Below are 19122 nucleotides of genomic sequence, written 5' to 3' on the forward strand. Positions count from 1 at the left end.
TATTTGGGTGGGGATAGAGAATAGCTGACTTTTAAAGGTTGTTATTACAAACAATAGTCATAAATTCTCACAAACCTTCCTTTGAGGTGAATGCAAAAAATACAGGTCTGGACCAAACACCAGAATTCTTTGCTTCTTGTTAAAAAGTTGCTACTGGCCAGTTCTCGAATGAAAGTGTTAGCAGAATTTCAAATCTGCCTCATGCCTTGAACGTAGGAGCAATTCCAGGGTTTCAAGAATTTTTAACAATCAAGGGAAAGAAGGGGGTTCACTGCATAATAATTAGATGCTAAACAGTCTTGACTTATTTAAGCTGCCTTTCTATTTTCCCCATTGACACAGGAACTATCAAGTTTACTCAGATTTCTCTTTGGGCAAGTCCTGGCTAACCTTCTGTGCTCCCCTGTGTATAGACATATATGTAGAATCTGAACATCTTTATAAGTTTCTCCAACCAACCACTGGCAAGCTGGGTCATTTCTTCTACTCTTCATGAATTCATCATCAATCCAAAGTGGCAATTTTAAAATCCTGTAGTTTCTCTGAAGATCATGAAATATCTTGATTAGTACAGCCTCACAGTTTTTCTTTTTTACATATAAATTTTAAGAAAAACTAGCTTTTGATCCTAATGTAAATATTCAGATGTTCTAAAGGTACTGCTTGACTTGCTATGTTATTAGGAACACCAGTCAGCTTCCTTGACAAAACTGATCTTGAGGAATCTAAGTTTTGAAAATATTTCTGACTGTTTTTAGACAGCAAAGGTGCCGAGGTCAAACCATATGGCACAAGAGTAAATAATCTGCTGCTTCAAAGAAACACTTGTTGAGCTACTGATGTGTGCTACAAAGAACTATCTCATTTTTTGGAGCACTACATGAAAGGGCAGGTGTTAGGAATGGGGAAAAATGCCAAATCTCACTTGAGGTTACAGCAGCTTACTGACAATATGGTGAATGTCACAGGGACCAGGCAAGGTAAGGACGGTGATATATAAATTGACTACGTGATTAAACCTTAAATGCCTGATGAGACAGCAGTTCATTACTAAGTATTTATAGGGTCTCATCTGTGGTGTGTCAAATTAAAAATCTGATATTGTAACAAACTATGCTAACTTTCTACTTTAAAAATACATTAATCTAAGCTACTTAAGGAATACCTATGTAACAGCTAAGCAATATTTTATTTATTTTAAAAGTTTATAATTTGTTCAGATATTGTGCCTGAATACTGGTGCTGAGAAGTAAAAATAATTTCTTACCCTTTTCCCTAAAATTTCTGCCAGTTCTTTCAGGAATTCAAACAACAAGATTTCATTCCCTATACCCTGTCTCCTTCTTTTTATTTCCTTTCCCTGTTCTCCGTCTCACCTGGGAATGTTGACCGTGAAGCCAATGGCTTGACCTTTGGCAGCTACCATCTAATTCCAAATGGAGTCATGTCAAGGCAACTGCACACAGCAGGTGTACAAGAAATGCTGGCACTTTACCATCAAGGGCAAAGACAGTGCCATTTTTGAGCATTAGCACCACCCCAGAGTGGATGGGGTGGGTTCTGGCCTGCAGAAAATAGGAAAGCAGGAAAAACACATACAGAAATGCCTGTGTGCTTTGTGGCTAAGGAGCCACAGCCCTAAGAGTAGCTCAGAAAAAGGGCAAATTATTGGTAAAGCTAAAGCAAGGAAATTTTCTTGATGCACAGTATGTGGTTACATAACCGTAAACCATAGCATATTTGGTTACAAGGACAAATAAAGTTCATTTATATTCATTGCTTAATGGAAGTTTTTATACATCCATATTGTTGTGCAATACTTTAATATTGATGCAGCACCTAGTGTCAATTGACCTTGAACAACAGTCCATTAAATATCACCAGGTCCTGGTTGAATCAGTGGTTAGCATCAAATACTACCCTGAGGTGTCCAACTCGGAGACGATTTAAACTTTATGACTTGATGAATATAGCAATGATTTATTTCTTGGCACTAAGGGCACAGGGAGAACAAGCTTCTGTTTTGTTTGTTCCAAGTCAGTGAGTCAGATCCAATACTGGAAAAATTTCAAAAAGTATACTAAATTCTTCCAATGCCTACACTAGGCTTTGGTCCTATGTTAAACATCTTTAAGAAACTGGATTAATTATTTCAACAGCTAACTACTATTTAACATTCTATAGACCCTTTTATCAATTCAAATAACTATAAACCTATATGTATCAAAAAGACATTTTTCTATTAGTCTGGCTTTAGAATCTATTATCTCAATTGATAACATGAAAAACTGGGTTTGTTGTTGCTTTGTTTTAAGGTGACCAATAAGATAAAGTTTTATTAACACTGGATTTTCCATCACATAATAATGGCTATGGTTTCTTAAAGACTCAGTATATGTAAGTGTTGGGCTAAGTTGTTGACATGTACTGTCTCATTTAATCCTTACAACAATCTGATAAATTAGGCATTATTATTCCACTTTACAGATAGGAAAACTGAGGCACAAAGATAGTAAGTAAGTGACTTGCCTAGACCAACAACTAATTAATGTCATGTGAACCAGAGCTGGATTCAGGTCTAATAAGCTCTGAGGTCTAGCTCCTGGTCACTAGGGTGGACAGTTTTCACTGGGCTCTCCTACTGTAATTCACCACAGATAACTTGCAGGAAATTATTTGGTCCAATTAGCCAAAAGGATTACTCAGACTAGGCCCCTACCAAGCATGAAACACCATTCAGTAAGGGAAGCCTCGATTAAACCCCAAGATGAGTTCTGTAAGTTAAACCTACAGACGTTTTTTGAGCGCACGCAAAAGAGATGAGAGGCAAAGGCAAAAAAACAGACCTCATTTCAAGAAAAAGAAAATATTCAGGATTAGTTAAAAAGAAGCAAATGTACCAACCTTATTATTAGGGTGTTTCTACATTTTATCTTAAAATGTGGCTACTATAAAATTATGCTACCTGCCCACATTCTGCACTCTTTCTTAAGTTACTATATACGAAGAGACAATATGACAAGCTTTAAAGAGACCAGTTCAGCAAAAACTTATAAGTCAACAAAGCAAAAATAATTACTTTCTGATAGATGAAAATATAAGGGTAATTAAAACTTTACATATCTGAGTGCATACATTAAAATAATAGTATGACCATTGGTGTGTCATCAAAAATAAATAAATAAAACTGTCATAGGTGAAATGAATCAAATAACACTGAGTATTTCTTACTGATTTAGTTTTTCATCTACACTGTGGTAGTAGTTTGTTTGCTCCAGGCTTCTGATCCCACAACATGACTAAACATTATTTGCTCTGGAGATTAAATGACGGACAAGACAAAACAAAGCCCAGATTTAAGAACTTGTGGTGGGCTTGGGCAGAAACCTTGGCATTCTGCTGGAGAGAAGGAGAAACTGCTATTGAGTGAGCACCCATTCTGTGCCCGGTGCTGGGCTGAGTAGTTTACATAAGTTATTGGATCTAAACATTTCAGCAGCCCTACTGAGACCACGTCATCCTCCTCCTTTCACAGCTGAGGTAAATGAAGCCCAGAAAGGTTAATTAACTCACCACAGTCCCAGCGGGCAAGTAGCAGAGCTAAAATTCAACTCCGGATGTCTGACTCACTAGACAATGGGGTTCCCCAAAAATTAACATATAAAAATTATATATACATATAGTAATCTTAGCTCCTTTTTCTCCAAAAATGACAGGATTCTCAAAATGTAGCTTTAGAAAAGCTGGGGGGCAGGGGTGCGACCCAATCCAAGGAAAGGAACACCCTCATGGAGTGAGGCAGCTACCGTGGCTGGACAAGCAGTGGGGTCTGTGGGGAAACCAGAGTGCCGATGACCTCCAGCCACCCCAGTTGTTTTCAGTTTGTTTCCTACCACCGGGGAATGGAAAGTGACCGGCCATTGGAAGCCAGGCTCCAACAGTCCTGGACGCGTTGGCAGAGGATGGCATCTGCCTTCTGCATTGTGGAAAAGCTCAGAGACACAGTGGCTCCCACCTTAACACACTGAGGAATGAGTCTGTTGCTTCCTATTTTGCCCTGTCACTCTATACGAAGACATTAAGAATTTTTGGATTCAAAGAGAGAACTTTAAAAAAAAAAGAATAATTTTTGGAAGAAACATTGATAGGAACCAGATAAGATGAAGAATAACATGTTCTGTGAAGTGAAAACAAGTAAACAAGAGCTATCATACACATCAATAAGATAATTTGAAAAGCACATTGGAATAAAACAAAGACAACTAGATGTTCGAAAGTACTGAGTGAGCAGATGCCATCTAAATAAGCAGAACTCCTCCCTCTAAGGACATCTAGAAACTCAGCAGGTGAAAAAGCATTTAAATGCACCTTCATCAAACTGGCAGGTAGAAAAATGGAGCTATAATCTGAAGATCCATGGTTTCGCACAAGAGCTGGAACTTAGGAGGAAGAAATGTAGCAATCTTAAAACTGAGCTACAAAACATCCAAAGTGATCAGTCTCAGGAAGAGGATCTGATCAGCAGACATCTTCAAAGACCAAATATCTCAGGTCATAGCTAAGTAGCATTCATCTGGGAACTGAGGAGAGAGATGGCTAACTTATATCAGGACTTAAGTGCAGCCTGAGCTACTAAGAACACTGAAAACTCCAACTGCAATCAGGAAAGCCTTCATCCCAAGAGAAGGCACTGAAGTCACTGGGAAGGACAGCACAAAGTCCATTTGACGCAATGCTCAAAAGACAACCCTCTCTCACTAAACGGCAAAGCACTTTGTTATAAGGATCATAGCTTCCCCTTTACCAGGAGATATAAAGATTTTATCAGACAAAGCAATTCTCCAATCACAGACAGATAATGAGAGAACCATTCCTAATGACAGCACAAAGTTTCAGGAACATGACTCCTATGGCAAAAAAATCTATGGGAGCTAATTCATGGGTGTTCCCAAGAGCTCCTAAATTGAGTCAGGCAGTCTTTGGGGAGATTAGGAATAAGACTTTTGGGTCAACATAACCAAAGCTGCCTTCGTAAGAATTAATTCTGAAGAGATTCATATCTGGAGACGAGGATACGAGACTTTCCCTACTTGTTCTCTAAGAAATGTGTATAACAAACTATAAAAGTGGACTTAGATTAAAAACTTGCTGAAATCTTTAGTCTTTAGTATAGAATATATATTTTTATTATATGTATTAAGGTACAATATGTACCAATATATTGTCCCTTTAAAAATTACCTTTATATTATACTATCTTTCCTTCAAATTTGATCCCTTTACAGGATTTTTCCAGCTATAATATCTGTGCTTTCAAGAGTGGTATGCGGGCTTCCCTGGTGGCGCAGTGGTTGAGAATCTGCCTGCCAATGCGGGGGACACGGGTTCGAGCCCTGGTCTGGGAAGATCCCACATGCCGCGGAGCAACTGGGCCCGTGAGCCACAATTACTGAGCCTGCGCGTCTGGAGCCTGTGCTCCGCAACGAGAGAGGCCGCGATAGTGAGAGGCCCGCGCACCGCGATGAAGAGTGGCCCCCGCTTGCCACAGCTGGAGAAAGCCCTGGCACAGAAACGAAGACCCAACACAGCCATAAATAAAATAAATAAATAAAATAAAAAAAAATAAAATAAAAAAACAAACAAACAGAGGCTCTTTAAAAAAAAAAAAAAAAAGAGTGGTATGTTACCAATCAACCAATATCAACTTTCCTCTTTGACTGACCTTGCAACAATATTCATTTAAGGTATAATCACTCTTCACGGACAAATCATTGTCTATTAAACAGTAATTTATTTGATGTGTTCCTGGAAATTTTTTTACATCACTGGTTTTATGAAACCCAAGTGTTCCATGAAAGAAACTACAAAAATAACACCACCCTATTCACAACATACTTGTTAAGCATACTTTTATGAATATAAGTAAAATACTTCATAAACTTACATTTACTATATAATACAATTCAAATTGAATTAAAATGCTTTTTGATATCAGAGTCTTAGGTCTTAGCTATTCCCTGAACATTGTGGGAGATTGGACAGCATTTTTAGTTAATGCATTTGGGATTAAAACCACTGCTTTTTGGATGAAAAAATAAAGTTAATTGGCATATTTTGCTTCAATGACCAAAAGAAACACAAGGTAGCAGTGCAAATTAATGGAGATGACAGGTAACTCTTGCATTTTTAAGGGGGAGAATGGAAGAAGAACGAAGATTATACAAGCTTTCTAGGCTAGGCATTTGGTTTCAGCATGGTGTGGTAAAGGGCTTCATTCTAATCATATGCCTCACGCTCTTGAATATCTATGATGAAACTTCAAATGAACAGTAACGTTTATATACTTTTCCATAGAATGAAGAATGACAAATCTTTTGAATTTACTTAGGTGAAAGCCAATTAGGAGAGAGATTTAACTCTGGAAAGTAAAAGCACCAAAATATAGCTTAATTAAATAGGGAAGATAATTTTAAAAGCATAATCTTCCTACATTCATCAACTTCTTAAGGGTTCAAATCTAAAGGCCTTAAGTTAAAATAAAAAATCTTAACAATAACAAAGGCTACAAGCCCCAAGATACAGGAACCAGAGAATTTCTGGGAACTGAGAGGAGAGTCACCTCCACACTAGGGGAAATCTAATGGCTTAATTTGACACCGCATTCCCCAAATCCCACTACCATAGACTCAGCTCTGAGACTCCATGAGCTAACGACAGTTTCCCTAGGATTACAGAACCAGGACAGTTATCTCAAAAAGAATGCTCTAAGTTAAGCCTATAGTTCTACAGTAACATTATAATAACTTTGCTAATAATAACGTGGATCAAAAGTTTTTTTAAAAGGTAGGGAAGAATAACCCTATACTTTGGAATTAAAGCATATACTGCTAATTCTTAACTATAACAAAAAAAAAAGAAAAGAAAAGAAAAAGGCAATTACAATCCTTTGAAAATGCGAGGAAGTTAAAAGTTCAGAATTATCTAAAAGAACCAGAAATTACACTCATATTTTCTTCTCTAACGAGAGGTATTCATATTACGTATGACAGACATCTCTAATTTTATCAATAAGTGGGAAGTCTGTCTTGGTCTGCTGTATCTGGATTCAAGACATTTCCAAGCTACTAATACAAATGAAGTATATTAAGCATATAAAATACATAAGTATAAACAATTCACATGTTTTTATAAACGTTTAAAGAAAGATTCAGTGACAGAGCTGAAACTTATTAAGGTACTTGAGCAGAATACCTAACTTCAATCGACATGAATGGCTAGCAGTAAAAACTGCCCTGGGATTAATTCTACACAGTGGCTGGTGGCATACCAGCCTGTGTATGCATAATTACCACATATTGCTATGTTTTCTGTGTAGCATCTATTTCATGTGATCACATTAATTTCAAAACATGAGCAATGGCTATTACTAACAAGGGGACCACAATTCTAATTTAGGAATATGAAGTTTATATTGGTTTGCTTTGTTTTGCAGAATAACAATTGTCATGGCTGGGTGAAAGATATTCTCACTAAACCAATAAATAAAATCGACAAAGGAAATGCATCAGTGAAGCACTCAAAATGTCAGCCTTCAGAGCATACTTATAGCCTAGTAGTTTCTTCAGAACTATACACCAAGACCACTGATGTCCTTCCGAGGTTTAACTTGGCATTGAGCTGATTACCCGGAGACTCCGGAGTTTCCTGCCAGATAAGGGACAAACATACCAACTGGGTATGGTGTGCTACTTGCTGCTGTTTTAAAAAACAATGCCAGATTGCAACACTCTTTGTGCACAAAAATGCCTGACATTTCTGGCTTAAGACCTTTTGGGTCTAATAAATAACTCCATTTCTAATGACAGAGGTTTCTTTCATTGATGGATTTATTAAATAAATAAGCAGTTCATCAGTTTACAGAATGTGTTACTTCACACAATTTAATATGAAAGAACTAGCAGGTGGTACTATTAAGAACCATCAGTAGTAGGAATTGTTTCATAGATGACCAACTTAATCTACATTTGGAACACTGCCATCCTTTATAAAGTTTTTCCATATAACACATTCAGAGTTTTAGTGCCCATCTACTCAGGGTGTTTATGAAATCCTTGTGCAACTTTAAACTTGACCTATCCCACTGAACTATATTTTATGGGACTGTGTTAAAACTGCTGTGTATTCATCCAGACCACATTCTTTAAAAGAACTTCAAGCCAGGATCATGAATGCAATTTATGAAATCACTCAGCAGCAGCTGGAGAATGTTTTCAATGAGGTGGAAAATCAGACTGAATGTTGATCACCAAAAAAGGGTGGTTATGTTGAAGTCCATAAATTTAAACTGCAATGTTAAAGTCTTATTCACACTGATTTAAGTCATTTTTATTTTTTTTGTCACAAATACAACAAAGATTAAGGTTTAATGTTAACATGGAATTTTACAAACACCCAAAATGGCTATGATGTTATACATTTCTATTAGAAATTTTTATTATTTTCCCCATGTTAGAAGACTAATAGCAACTCATTAGAAAATGTTTTACAGCATCCTAAAGGGCTAAAATCTATTTTAGAGATCACTGATTCTCCAACTGACTTAGGCCATGTTCGTAAAATTGTACTATTTATAAAAATGTATTTTTATAAGCAAACCATTTCCTAATGGGTTGTGAAAGGAGAAAAATCAGTGCAAGAGAGAGATTGGTTAACATGTTAAAACAGAACATGACTAGATGCAATGCAGCAACCTGGATTTGATTCTGGGACAAAAAAAGGACATTAGTAGAAAAACTGGTAAAATCCAGAGAAAGTCTGTGGTTTAGTTAATAGTATTATACCAATGTTAATTTCACAGTTCTGACAAATCTCCCACGGCTGTGTTAGGTGCAGATGAAGGATATAAAGAAACACTCTGTAGTATTTCTGCAACTTCTCTGTAAGTCTAAAATTATTCCAAAATGAAAGTTTATCAATTTTTAATGTTATGAGAATATTGGTAGCTTCTGCAATCCCCTTCTTCTCTACCTTTCCTGTACCTACTGCTTGTGACAAATTTTATTTTCCAAAGTTGGCCACCAAATCTCCTGTCACATGTTCCTTTTAGCCACATTTCCCCACTAAGAACTAGCATTTACTTAGCTATACTCTTGAATCTGAGATCACCCTGAGTCTGCTTTAACCAACAAAACATGGTGGGAGTGATGCTATACCAGTTCTAAGTGTAGCTCTTAACTGGCCTGGTAGCTTCACCTCCTACCTCTCTGAATGCTGACTCTTAGAATCCAGACACCATTTTATAAGAAACCCAAGCAATGTGGAGAGGCTACATATAGGTTCTCTTGTTCACAGCGTTAGCTTGAGCCAGAATCAACCAGCCGCTGTGAGAGTAAGCCACTCTGGACATCAAGCCCAGTCGAGCTTTGTGATGACAGCAACCCCGGCCAACACCTGATTACAACCACATGAAAGAGCTCAACCAAGCACTGCCCAGCTAAGCCCAGACAACCCACAGAACTATGAGAGATAACAAATCGCTGTTTTATGCCACTAAGTTTATGGTAGTTTGTTACACAGCAAAAGATAATTTGGACATGTAATCAACAAAATGGAAACTGCTACCCAGACGAATTCATGGAAGGGTTGAAAATAGAAGGTCTGAAAAATAGAAGAACTGAAAAAATAATAATTGTTTCTATTTTCACTCTACTATTCTGCCTATTTCTTTCTTTTCACAGAATTTATTGATTATAGCAGTTAAGGACAACAAGCGATTTTCAGGAAAAAATACTCAACTAGAACTTCATGGGAGAATCGACTTTTTCACATTTACCAAGAGGCAAACATATCAGTTCACTAAATACTTTCTTAAAAGGGACATGAACTACTCATTACATTTGCTTACTAAATGACAAGAATATTTTAGTGACTCCCAATGGCTAGAGCAAGTAATCCAAGCAGAAACTATAAAAATACTTATCTAAAATTGACTATATAATACAAAATAATAACAGCTAATATTTCTCTCAGATATTCCTCACAGTCCTATCAGGTGGCTCTTCTAACTTTCTCTATTTATCAATAAGGAAAATGAAGTTTAGCAATATTAAGCAACTTGCCTAAGGTCACCAGTTCAGTCTGGGTAGGAGCTAAGCTTCAAATCCAGTTTGTATCCACAGTCCAAACCCTTCCACCACACCTCTCCTGATTCTGATATTTTTCTACTTAAGGCTTCTTTCATACATTTTAATAGACTATTAAAAATATTCTGAATCACTAATCAAATAGTATATTTTAAACTTGGTCTAACATCCCATTCCATAGAAGAGATATATATTCTTTAAGAAAACTTTGTTCTGTAAAGTCTTTTATTGGGCCAGTTGCTATAAGCCACTCAGGTTATAGTAATTTTGTTGTAGCACTTGAATGAACTAAGATAGGTAGCTTATAAATAATAGGCAATTTAGCAGAATCTTTGGGGTTAATTACTAATCGCGAATTAAATACCTACGAGTCTTGACATAACGCTCTAAAATGTAAAATGACACGATCGTCTTGATTCTACCCCTAAAAATATCTCTAGAAGCAGTCTTTTTTTTCTCCTTTCATCTTCACTGCTCCTATGCTCGTCCGGGACTTCACCACTTCTTGAGTAGACCATTGCAAATGGCTCCCAAAGGTCCTCTGTGTCTTGAACATATTTCCTCTACAGACCATGTCCCATACTGTGACCATAATTCTGTCCTTAAAGCATATTTTTGATCCTTTTGCTCCTTGCACTCAGACAGAAAATATTTTCAAAGTATTTGAAAATCGAAGTTCAACAATTTTAGTAAAGTATGCAAAGCTCCACCTCCCACTCCCACTGCTGCCCGTCTCTGGTCCCAACCATCTTTCAGGCATCACTTCTCACTATATTTCATCAAATATTATTTGCTCTGAAAATCATCATCTTTCATTTTTCTGCTTAATATTGCTTAAACTCAGGTTTGATTGCTTTTTCCCCCAAGTTCTTTTTTTTTTTTTTTTAACAGAAAATTCATGCTTCATAAGCTGATAGCACATGCTTACTTTTTAAGCTCAGTCATTCATAACAGGTCACTTGGCTCAGATCAGGAAGGGAGGAGGAGGAGGAGAGAGAGACTGACACCCAGTGCGCCGTTGAAGAGGTCAAATATGGGGATGTAGGCAATTTTTTTCTCTAAAACAGGAATGAACTAGGCAAGTACGGATGCCATTAAAAATAAGTAGGTCTAAAGGTAGAGAAAGGAAAAGAAGTTGGACGAGACAAGATCATCTGCTTAGCATGAGGACTAGGAGAAAGCCCAAGAAGATGTGAACAAGTCCGTCAGCCTCTGCAGGTCCAGTAGCACAGTGGTTCTCAGCCTTGGCTGAACACTGGAATCACCTGGGGAGTGTCTCACCATGCAAAATGTACTCTAGAACAATTACATCAGAATATTTAGTGGTGGAACCAAGGCATTGGTATGCTTAAGAACACCTCCAGGTGATTCCAACGTGCAGTCAAAGATGACATCCACTCTGTTAAGACAACGCTGATGAGAAAGGACCAAAAAAGAGAGTTGACAGCTCAGATAACTAGGAAGCAGCAATGCATTACAGTGCCCATATGTACAGCGATGGTTTTCTTCAGGAATGCTTAGTAGCCTGGGAGCAGGAGCAGATAAAGGGAAAGGTTGGCTTTATCCAGAGTTGAAAACTGGCAGGGATCAAAATAATTGAGACCTGATCTTACAACACTGCAGTGAGAGACTGCAGACTTCAGGCTAGACAAGAAGTCAGGAAGTCACTAAAATAAAGCTTTCAATGAGTTAGATGAACAAGCAGGAATAGTGGCATGAAAGAGGGACATGACATCAGAGAATAGGATCCCTGGGTTTAAGACTTAAGACTTCAGAGGAGGCATCATTCTGAGTGAGCATATATTCGAGACCAAGGCCACATCAGAGAACTGCCGGAAGAGAGAAGGAAAATGTCAGTGGCATAGGAAGTCTTTGGAGAACAAGAGATTGAGGCGAGGGTGTTAGCTGGGGCATTATCATGAATGTTAGAGATACCTAGGCTGACTATAGGAGCTGGGAAGGGGAAAAAGCCAAGTCCAAGGGCCCTTTCAATCTGGAGCAAGTAGAGGGTGGCAGGTGGTATGGAGCTTAGAGGATGGCGTCCTTATTAATGAAGCAGAAGAAAAATGGACCGAAGTGGCAGCAGCAGAACAACAACCCTGATCACAGACACCAAGTCCTAAACACACACACTTAGAATGAGCAGCATCCATCCGAGAGGGCTGAATCCTTTCAATTAATGGAAGAAAACAGAGGAGCATCTTTTCATACCCGTGTTTGTTCACGTCACCCTCACCCACAGCTTAATTTTCATCAGTGGCTTCCACTGCTCTTAAGATAAAGATATTACCAGGGTCCACAAGGTCTAGCACGATCTGGGTCTGCCTAACTCTCCAGCCTCATCAAGTTCCACACTCCCTCCTGGCTGTCTGCGCATCAGCCTAAGGGCCTCTTTCCAATTCACCGAAAGTGCTCTATGTGCCCTCCCACCAAAGGGACATTTTGATTTCCTATTCCCTCTGTCTGGAACCCTCTCCTCTCCCTTCCCTCTCTATTCAGTTAACTCTTACACATGTTTTCACTCTCAAGTGTTACTTACTTAGGGAAGACTTCCTCAAACTTCCTCACTTGGTCATCTGTTCTCATAGCACTTATCAACACTGTAGTTTTACACTTATTCAGGTGATCATATCTTTAATGTTTGTCTCTCCAACTGGACTCTCACTTCCGTGAGGGCACAGACTGTCATCTATCATAATCACCATTTATTCCCAATGCCTAGCAAAGTGACTGGCATATGGCAAGCCCACTATAAACGCTGTCAAATGAATAAATGAATAAGTGAATAAATACATGAATAGATATATAAATGAACATAGCGAAAAGGGTGATGTAATCTTGATACTATTCTTATAGCAGCCAGAGATACTATTTCTCAATGGCTTCATATATGCCAGATATGGCTACTCATTTAATCCATGCATCAACCTCAAAGATAGGTTTTATCACCTTAATTTTATAAATGAGGAGATGGACACTCAAAGAGATTAAATGACTTGCCTACTGTCCCCCACCAGAGAAGTACCAGAGCCAAGATTTTCTTAGGTAGAGGTATTCTATCTCCAGGTAGAGCTGGCCTTAGGATACCTTCAGTTTAGGCCAAATTATGCCTCAAAAAAGCAACTTTAGATGTGCACACATATCTGAACATGTATCAGTTTGACTAGCTTCAGGCTGGTGCTCTACACCTTGAATTTTACAATAGAATAAAAGGCACCAAGAGAGCTGGAAACTGGATCAACAGAAGAGAACAGATTTGGATGGACAGCTCCATAAAATCACGGGGAGGATAGTAGCCAAAATCCTTGTAGGCAGTCACAGAGGATCAGAGAGAGGAGGAAGAAGTAGCACAAAAGCTTGATTCACTGACTGCAGAGAGCTTCCCTGAGGTGAAGGGGAATTTTCATTCCAGGGAGACCAGTTCCTGCTAAGAATAAGTCTCTTCCTTATCCGCTGGGATAAGACTCTGACATCACCATTTAGTACTTATATTCAAATACATGAGCATCTTTTTAAGAAAAACTGGGTTCTAATGGCAGGAACCCCTATGGCTCATAATCATGCAGAAGTAGAGTGGTTTTCATTTGGTAACAGTACTAGACTGTCTCCTTGACATTGCAAACAGAATTCCAACTTGCCACAGTGGCAGGTCCAAAGCACATGAACATCTATATACACATAGAATATGTGAGAAAAGAAACTTCCACATTTTCCTTCTATCTAGTTTTGGTGAAAAATCCAAGTAAGAGAAGAGCCATTTCACATGCTATATTAGTTTCCTAGGGCTGCCATAAGAAAGAGTACCACAAACTTAGTGGATTAAAATAACAGAAATTTATTCTCTCACAATTCTGGAGGTTAAAAGCCTGAAATCAAGTGTCAGCAGGGCCGTGCTCTCTCTGAAGTCTCTAGGGAAGGACCTTCCTCCTCTTCCCAGCTTCTGTTGGTTGCTGGCAATTCCTTAGGGTTCCTGCATCACTACAATCTCGCCTTCCTCATCACACGACCCTCGCCTCTCTGTACGGGTCTCTGTGTCCAAATTTCTCTCTTTTTTTAAGGACACCAGTCACTGGAGGAAGGCTCACTATAATGAGTATGAGCTCATCTTAACTTGATTACATCTGCAAAGATTCTATTTCCATAAGGTTACATTCAGAGGTACTGGAGGTTAGGTCTTAAACGTATCTTTTGCGGGGACACAAGTCAACTCGTTCCTCCAGAGAGCTTAAATGCTACTTTTCTATAAATTGAAATTACTAGAAGGCAGCATACCTGCACCCAATCCACTCAATTCACTTCAATGAAGGCTTTTAGTCCTTCAATAAAATGCCCTTTATGTATATTAAAAGTTTAAATAAAAACATGAAAAATACTAGTTTTTTTTACAAAATCACAATTGAACACAATCATTATGTTTTTACAAAAAGCCTTTTTAAAATTACCATGAGAAAAATTTGTTTCTCCTGATGTTAATGAAAAGTTTTCTTTTGTTTGCAAATTACTAAGCTTTAGTAGTCTACACTATAGTGGTCTACTTATACTTAGTAGTCTATACTATAACACTACAGTAGTGTGGGGCAGTGTTTCTCAAATGTTAGTGTGTGTCAAAATCACTGGGTGGGAGTGACACACAAAACACACACACACACACAAAATCACTGGGTGGGAGGGTTAGGGAGGGAGATGAATAAAATCCCAGGTGTCTAGGACCCACTCCAAACCAACAAAATCAGAATCGATGGGGATGAGGCCCAGACATACACACTTGTGACAAGCATTCAAAGCGAATCTGAGGAACACTAAGCTTCAGGACCACCAGGTAGGGTTTTTACACTCCCTTTCCCCCTTTATTCTTAGGGACGTACAACTTGCAAGTTCTATTTTAATGGTCTTGTGGAGTTCATGTCCTTTATTGCAAACTATATCATATGTTTATATTTAAATTTAAGATTAACAAGCAATTTCTAACCACTTCACTTTTGAATTACTCGTTTAGAATAATACTTGTGACTATTTTTTAGGTCCTGCAGCAATTTTTTCCAAAGATGACATACATTCTCGAACAGATGGCTCTCTATTCATCCTCACCATGTCCCTCTGTGGCACACTGGAGGAAGAAACTATCATTCCCTTCAAAGAGGAAAAACAAAGGCTTGAGTCCAAGTCAAACTGAGTATTTATTAAATACCTTTAGTATGTAAGACACTATTAAAAATCACCTCATCGGGGCAGGCTATAGAGCTACGGAGGTGCATCTCTGAATGTGGAAAGGTTAGTGCAGCACTGAAGCACTTCCTAGCTCACCGATTCACCATCTCCTTTTTGCACAGAATTAAACAGTCTGGACAGCTTAATGATTTTAATTGATCAGTATAAGCCGTCATGAACAATTCTGAATAAGAGCTCCAAGTTCAAGTACCTTCTTCTTTCCACATTATTTTTCTCATCTTTATTTCACATGTAAAAATCAACTAAAACCTCTCAACTTTAAGATTGTAAGGTACTATAATGTACTACAGTCACTAAAGTAAATATATATATATATATATATATTAGTTCCTATGGCCTTGAAACTATCTGAAAAAAAATCTAGAGTTGGTTTGAAGTCTTTTGTGAAATCCCTTGTGAGACTCAACTGTTGACTGTGGTTAGAATACATTCAAAAGTATAATCAGATTGCATCATCACCATCACCTGCTCAGAGGCGCATTGAAGGCACATGTACTTGTGAGGCTGAAGCTGGCTTATTGTACTACACTCTCATGTGGGCTTGCCAGAGAGATTAGTCACCATTTTGCAGCTGGTTTCAAATTCAGTTGCTGCGATACAAGTGCAGATGCAATGGCTTACCCTAATTATATTGCTCCAGTTTAATCTTTCCATTTGTAGCATACATACTATCTACTGGATCAAGTTCAAGACTCTGAAAATTGGTTTCAAACTGAAGAGACTTCAAAATCACACATTTGTGACCCTCCCCTACAGCTTGTTAATCACATTTCATCACCGTATCTTTTGGATCTTCTGAATCCATCCCAAAGGTGTTTTTAGCTCTCTAAGCCATCACTGAATCTTGTTAACAAAAAGGCAGGGAAAACTGTTCTTAAAAAACATTTGTTTTAGTAAAATAAAAGTTATGTCATCTCCAAAGACACTTTTTGACCTTAGTTTTTTTTTTTTTCCATTTTCCCTCTGCTTGGAATTAAACATACTAGCAAATCCTAGGGAAGTTAATCGTAATCAGTGATTTGTAAACTTGACTGATAATCAAAAGCACCCTATAGGTTTTGGGAAAAACATAGACTTTCCAGCTTCATCAACCTATTGAGTCATAATTTAAAGAGGTTTCTTTTAAAACTAACCTACAAGCTAAATAAAGCTTATGCTGGTACTGTTTCTGAGAGTCAGAATGAAAGAAAGAGAAGAACAGGTTTCTGCCCATTTCGGGCAGGTCTTTTTGCTGCCTGCTACTGTCCATATCTAATAAGTGCCTTATGTCAAGAATAATATCCATACACACAACATAGATAAATTAGAAATTTGGGAGTAACATGTACACACTACTATATATAAAATAGATAACAAGGACCTACTCTATAGCACTAGGAACTATACTCAGTATTTTGTAATATCCTATGTGGGAAAAGAATCTGAAAAAGTATACATACACACACAAATACACACACACATATGTTTGTGTATATATATATACATATATACATATATTAATAAATGTATGTACACCTGAATCACTTTGCTGTACACCTGAAACTAACACAACATTGTAAATCAACTATACTTCAATTTAAAAATTAAAAAATAAAGAATAATATCTATACAAAGAAATGAGGTAAATCGGAACTTTTAAAACAAAAGAAAAGAAAATACTAGAATCATCAGATCCACAGAAGATAATCAGACAAGAGGCTCCAAGAGGATATTTTTGGATGTGAACAATAATGATGAGGAATAAAACACCTATTTCCAAATACTCTTAATTTCTTAGGCATCTGTTTCTATTTGTTGGATGCATATAGTTTTTTATCAAGATAACTTAAAAGTATGATTTTGAAGGTATAAATTTTAAATTTTAGACTATGCATTTCTACTCTGTTTCTTAATCATTCATTCATTCCACATTAGTGTTGTGAATAAAGTGGTAAACAAGAATAAACAAACCACGCACACACCATGCGTACCATACCACATATGACATAATAAAAAATTAAAACAGCTTTATGATTAAAATAAAGTGTACTAAAATAAAGTGTAAGAAAGTCACATCAATGTATTTCAAAATACCATTAGGGATAAAGATAACACATTCAAGTTACAAGGGACACATTATTTGGAAAAATCACTCAAGTTCTGCAATGTTTCCTCTCCCCAAATGAATGATGACAGTTTTACTTTATTATTTGATCTAAAATTTATAACTTTTACAAAAATATGAAGTTATTAATAAATGTTTTGCTACAAAAGGTTAATCTACACTGTTGACATAATGAATCACTGTGTTAATTCTAAAAACTGGACTTCCCCGAAGTCTAAAAGCTACACAACCATGATAAATAGAATCTACAGTACTTTCAGTTACCCTGCTTAATATTCTAAAATTAAACCATTAAACAAGTTTAATTAATGCAACTTTCCTAAACAGACTTTCACATGAATGACAGAATATGTTAATCTGACAATTATTTATGGCCAGTTATAAACTTAAGCATACACAGAAGTGGTGAAATTTAACCAAACCTTGAGGTCAAAATTTTAAACTCACTATCCCATCCAGACCACAGTTCCCGATCCATACAGTTACAAATTAATTTACAAATATTATTCAACATTTATTTTATTTGTTCAAAATACAAGCTATTTTACAAACACATCACACTGTGTATGGCCTAGAGTGGGAAAAATAGATGAATTAAATACAGTAGAGGTTATCTTATCCAGTGTGATTGGAACCATTTCTTCATTTAATAAAAATCCAGATAAACAGGAAATCATTAAAAAACGCACACTTTAGACATTACATTTTATTTCAAAATAAATAAATTATGTCCATTTATTGATAATAAAGTGAATAATTTGACATTATTTAGAAGAAATACAAATTTTCCTGGCACTGATACTTCCCATATATTAGTATTTCTGAATGGTGATTCAGACTGTTTTTCAATACAACATAGAACTATTTCTAGGGCATTTGTAACTATGACATCAGTAATTTTTGGCTCTGGATTGCTCTTATCTCCTCCTCCTCCTCATGTTGAATCCATCCTTTTCTGTCACAACCTGTATAGTTTCTGCATCATCCATAATTTTATCTAAAAAAAACCCCTGTGACTATTGGTTTACCATACATTAGTGTCTTACCAATTGACAAAAGTCAATTTGAGATAATTAAAAACATATACACAACAACAACAAACCATGTCCTTCAGAATCTCCTTGTAATTCAGGATATTATTAGATTACAGTTTTCACCAAGGTTCTGGAAATGCTTACACGGAAATTTTGCTCTCTACCACTATACTATTTCTAAAATGTTTGATGTCATCTATTTTATATGACTACTAGTCCTGTCTTACACTGTTTTCCCCAAATCCAAACTTAAATCTCTTTTTCCATATCTACTCTTTAAACAATCCAAAATCTGATTCAAAGGTCAGAGCAAGGACATTACATTCAATGGCAAAACTATGGCTTTTAGGTCACTTTCTCTAAGGTCCTCCTCAGGACAGGGATGTGAACAAACAATGTACTGGGAGCACGTTGTTCATTTCAGTAAGTTTATTTACAAGTGTTTCTATGCTGAAGGTACATATTAATGGGGGAAATCCTATAAATAATTTAGAGTCCATCTGGCTGAAAAACTAAAAAAAAAAAAGTATGATGTATATTTTTCTAAAGTTCTAGGATTTGTGAATTTGCCTATAAAAAAGCTTTAGTTTGTTAGTTCTAGTTGTATTACTGCC

General features: G+C 37.0%; 1 protein-coding gene and 1 pseudogene across 2 annotated transcripts in view; one reads left to right on the forward strand and one right to left on the reverse strand.

Annotated features, from left to right (window-relative positions):
* Positions 1-19122, reverse strand: part of UMAD1 (UBAP1-MVB12-associated (UMA) domain containing 1) — a 235909-nt gene that overhangs the window by 141471 nt on the left and 75316 nt on the right. The gene's annotated exons all lie outside the window — the stretch shown is intronic.
* Positions 902-5017, forward strand: LOC137768707 (5-azacytidine-induced protein 2 pseudogene; annotated as a pseudogene).

This window comes from Eschrichtius robustus, chromosome 8 (genome assembly GCF_028021215.1).
Source record: "Eschrichtius robustus isolate mEscRob2 chromosome 8, mEscRob2.pri, whole genome shotgun sequence".
NCBI classification, from domain to species: Eukaryota; Metazoa; Chordata; class Mammalia; order Artiodactyla; family Eschrichtiidae; genus Eschrichtius; species Eschrichtius robustus.